Source organism: Podarcis bocagei, assembly GCF_964188305.1.
Source record: "Podarcis bocagei genome assembly, chromosome: 10".
NCBI lineage: Eukaryota > Metazoa > Chordata > Lepidosauria > Squamata > Lacertidae > Podarcis > Podarcis bocagei.
The window spans coordinates 74208311-74213351 of NC_138135.1; the positions used below are offsets into that span (position 1 = coordinate 74208311).

Here is a 5041-nt window from a genome sequence, read left to right on the forward strand (position 1 = left end):
ACAGAAAACAAAAATGCTAACACCCAAGTAAGAAATTGTCCCGTAGGCCTCAGGAAATATCTTGCACATTCTCTGGTCATTATGCGTAATCTCCAACTAGCTATACAGGTCCCCCAAGTCCTGTTGGGGACTCTGCATATTGGCCAGAGAATATGCAGAATTCTGTCTCCGTAGGCAGGCTATATGCACATTCTCCACAAGATCTGATTAAATGTGCGCAATGGGCTAGTGGTTCTTACTCACAGCTACCATTCACATGACTCCTAATTTACATATCCTTCGCTTCCTCCCCAGCCCCACCCCCAATCAAGCAGTTCTACGAAAAGCTTATTGGTTCTAAGGTGGGTTTTTATTAGCCGGCTTTTCTAAGCAGGATAAAAGATAGATAAAGCTTTATATCAGGAAGTACAGTTAAAATGTGGAAAAAGCTAATAAAAACCTTAACTGGTTAAATCACCAATGCCTTCCTGCTACAAGATTCCCTTCTTGTCCTCGTGAGAGATTAGCGAAGGTGATAAAAACTGCGGTCTTGTTATTATTGAGATAACAGAAAAGCAATGAAGAGACAAGTGATTTAAGGAGATTGTGTCTAAGCAGGCATACGGAGGAGTAATTGTGGGTCTTCGGAAAGAGGTTGTTTGGCATTGAACCATTTTATCTGTGTTCTGTATCCATCTGCCTTCTGTACTGTTGGCCCAAAGCAGGGATATAACTTACAGTTTGGTGGCAGTTTCTGGCTGAAAAATAAGCTTGAATATAACAATAAAGAGGGTTAAATTGTTTCACCTTCAAGGCCAGCAAATGTTTTGCGCCACTTGGTTAGATGCATGCGGTGTTCCTCTCAGAAGCCTCATTTGTGTGTGTTATGTGTTCTTTTTCCATATCAATCTAATGAGCCAAATTCCTACAAAGACTGACTTCAGGCCCTATTTTTCAGGAATAGTCCTGGATTTGCAGAAACTGTCCTAGTTTCTGATTTGATCTTGGAACATCCTGCTTTTCCTTAGGACGTTTCGATTTTCATCAGACAAATGTTGGATGGTATGGGAAGACAACCCTATTTTCATTGGAGAAATGATGGAGGGTATGGACTTATGCAACCCCTGAGCCAAGGAGATAAGAAACCATGCAACCTTTAGAAGATATCTGAAGGCAGCCCTGTATAGGGAAGTTTTTAATGTTTGTTGTTTTATTATGATTTATATATGCTGGAAGCTGCCCAGAGTGGCTGGGGCAACACAGTCAGATGGGTGAGGTATCATCATCATCATTGAATAGGGTGTCTATTTTTATCAGAGAAATGTTGGAGAGTATGTAGACTTCAACCACAGTTGGCAAATCAAATGACAAAACCAATTCAGAATACTATATCCAATACGTTGCAGCAGATTCCCCTTTGATAAACTTTCTAAAACTGGAGCTGGCGGCAGGAGGGAGGAGAGATGGGGCAGAGGACATGGCTGGGCCAATCTTGCAGCGGTTTTGGCTCCAATAGTCCACACTCTGATTGGAGGAAAGAAAGACAGTGTCCATCCCTGTTGCCCGTGGAACTAAGACAATGACCCTGGCCTTATTCTGCTGCATGAACCTTTTCATTGCCAGCCAGGAGTGCAGGTCTGCTATCATCACCCAGCATGGGTCTTGAGCCCAGTAAGCTTGCTGACAGATGTGCCACATCAGCAGAGAAAGCAGTGGAGGGGTAGTGAACACACCTTGCCAGGATCCCCTCAAGGCAGGGCTGACTTTCATCCTGATCCCTCTGTGGATCAGGGTGAGGAAATAACACTGCAATAGCCTTGGCGACATGGACGTAGTCCCTCCCCTCCTGAACACTTCCCCTTGTGAACAATTTTACACCCACTGGGAAAAATCATTGGGGGGGGGGAGGAGTTGTTTGATGGGAAGCAAAACATTTGCTAAATGTGTCTCCCTGTTTCAGCTCAGCACTAACATTATGTCCATGTATAGTTTATAGATCCAAATAAGAAGGAATTATTTACTTAAGTTAATGGGTTTCCTGTTTTTATCATCCATTGAACTGCACGTAAACAAAAGGCAATGTTAACAAGAAGGGGAGTGGAGAAAGGGAGATTTAAGTATTATGTTTATGGAGGGTATATGCGACCTCAGAATTGAAGGCTTTAATAGCGGGTGGTGGGGTGAGGTCTGGAGTGATGGTAACATCTCTACCCCATTGCAAGCAGATTCAGTTTCTCTCTTGGCGGAAGGCCTGTGGAAAAAGAACAGGGCAAAGGGAGTGTTGGGTTGAGAGCGTGGTTATTAGTGCCTTAGAGAGAATATTGTTCAGCAGCAGTACTTAACAAATGCAGGTTCTTCAGGTCACATGACCTCTTCGTTAATGTTGAAATCATCAGCATGCAATGTGTCTTCAGACAGTTTGGTTCTGCCCTCAAAAGACCAGAAAGAGCAGCAGGTGCTGCAGTGGAGCTTGAGTCAAGTGAATGAATCAGAGCCATGGATTGCATACTCTGGGGATGGGCTTGGTCAAGGCCTTCTTAGATTTCTGCAGAGTTCAGCCTTTCTGAGATGCTTTAAATCCAAGAGCTGATGCCTGAGGGACTTAACAGGCACAGACTAATTAATCTGGTTTACATAAAAGTTACACTTAGGCTTCGGATTCAATCAGATCGTGAATCATTTCAGTCAACAGCATGTAAGTGCCTGCCTCTCCCAAACCAAAAGTATTCTAAGGATTTTTGCAGGGACAAAAGGCATTGACAGCTGAACAAAAGAGTTTGGCATTCAGCTGATTCTACATCTGCAGCGCAAGCATTCCTGGAGTGCTGTGATGACTTTGGGAGAGTGTCGCCTCTGGCTGTCAAAAAAAGAGAGAGTTGCCAAAGTAAGTCCATGGGCAATGAAAAATGAGTCGCTTTGCGCATTGAAAGACACAATATGCATTATTATGCTCACAGTGGCCCAATTCACCGGGTTATTTTTTAATGCAGTAGCTGAATAGCAGTTTAATGATGGGTTGGTCTATATGGGGACAGTGTCTTCTGCTCATGGAAAAATTGGTTTATGTCACCAGAACACTGGTGCAAATGTTCTGCATCAGAAACTAAACACAAATATGTTCCCTTTTTGTACGCATTTGCGGGATAGTCTTAATGGCTATTCGGATCATGTTTTTCTTGATTGATTGAACACCTTCTATGGGTAGCAAAGCTGAACCACGTGTTCCCATGATTGCGTCCCACATGAATTCCATGACATTAAACCAAATTCAAATGAGCACCAGGCCATAAAAGTTTCACAAAACTGTTCCTCAGAATTAAAATTCCACATTTCTGAGGAATTGTTAGGAAAGGACTGGCAAACTGCTCAATTCCTATGAGTGATCCCTGATTGGCTGGGACCATCAGGGTGACCAATATAGGAAGATGCTTTTACTCATGGAATTAATAGTATCAGTGCATGCCTAAATTTGACTGAGTGCAAGGTGACAGCATCACATATAGTATATGCTCCCTGAGTGGCTGAATTTGTTTGAACTGATGGGGAAATGGCTAGTGAGGCAGCAGCAGATGAGGAAAACTACTGGGAAGCTACTGTGAACAGACTTGAACAATTGTGAACAGTTAGGGAAAAGATAGGACCCTCCATGAAAAATGAACACTAAGTTCTGGGCAAAAATCTGATTTAGAGAACAAGCTAGGTTCAGCACTATCCTGTATGCATGCAATTCTTGCGTACCAGAAGACATCATACACATATGGGTAGACTTACAAGATATGAAAGGGGCGTGGGTGGTGCTGTGGTCTAAACCACTGAGCCTCTTGGGCTTGCCGAGCAGAAGGTCGGCAGTTCGAATCCCCTCGACGGGGTGAGCTCCCATTGTTCATTCCCAGCTCCTGCCCACCAAGCAGTTCAAAAGTGCAAGTAGATAAATAGGTATATATGTACCGCTCCGTTTCCATGCGCTGCTCTGGTTCGCCAGAAGTGGCTTAGTCATGCTGGCCACATGAACTGGAAGCTGTCTGCGGACAAACGCCAGCTCCCTCGGCCTATAGAGTGAGATGAGCGTGCAACCCCAGAGTCGTCTGCGACTGGACCTAATGGTCAGGGGTACATTTACCTTTACCCTTACAAGATAAGAACCTTTTAAATATTACAGTAGCTACATGGAACACTCCCTGTCAGCTTCCCAAATATGTTGTGCATATAATATTATGAATAGGCAGCCCTCCTACATGTAAGAAAAGTGGCAGCGCAACAGCTGTTGTGATTGTGAAAAGTGCATGTTGTGTATGTAAGTGTCTTCACCATCAAAAAAGCTCAAGGAAAGAAGTCACTGATTATAGAAACTGATGGGCAATACATCCAGTAGTATACAAGATGTGCAAAAATGAGTCACACTGCTTTTGAATGAGGAACATGATGCAGTTAAGCCAGCTACTGATAGTATACCTGCAATGTGCAACAATGACGAGACCTGCACTTCAAGGCACATGGACTCTCATAGCATTTTCTATGAATGCAACTACAAAAAAGGTTAAATCAGTTTTTTACACAGGATACTGACCAAAGAATTTAACTGCATAACTCAATTTGACTCTTCATTCTCTTCCTCCCTTGAGATGGTAGTTCAGCAAGAGGCCAGTCAAATAAAGATCTCCTGGTTGAATTCTGCGGTCAGACCTTTCCTGAAATTACAGGGTGGGGTTGACAATGCAAAAAGCTATTATTTCCAGGTTTGATAATCTCAGAACAGATGTGCAGGGCAATAAAACATTCTTAAAGGGGGGAGGGGGGTTGCCCTTGTTTAGATGCACTTTCCAGAAGAGATTTTCTAATCATGACAACATACTTCTGAGTGGTTCAGAACTGAGCCACAAGCTCACCTTCCAGACTCTTTTGGGAATCATACTTTAAATGCAGTAATAAATGGAAAATGTCTGGCTATTGCCAGCACTGCTTTGCAGGATGTATTGTCTTGTATTTTAATGCATTTTGAGCAGTAAATTCAAATGGGATAAAAGGTACTTTTCTACAGACAGGCATTCTAGGTGGAGACAAT

The 5041-nt window shown here is 43.1% G+C and overlaps 1 long non-coding RNA gene across 1 annotated transcript; it reads right to left on the minus strand.

Annotated features, from left to right (window-relative positions):
• Positions 1–1167: 1167 nt before the first annotated feature.
• On the minus strand, positions 1168–4666 carry LOC308596214. Its single transcript, XR_014012410.1, has 2 exons — positions 4547–4666; positions 1168–2836 (listed from the first exon to the last, which is right to left on the minus strand). It is a non-coding gene; the product is annotated as an uncharacterized lncRNA (long non-coding RNA).
• Positions 4667–5041: the final 375 nt, after the last annotated feature.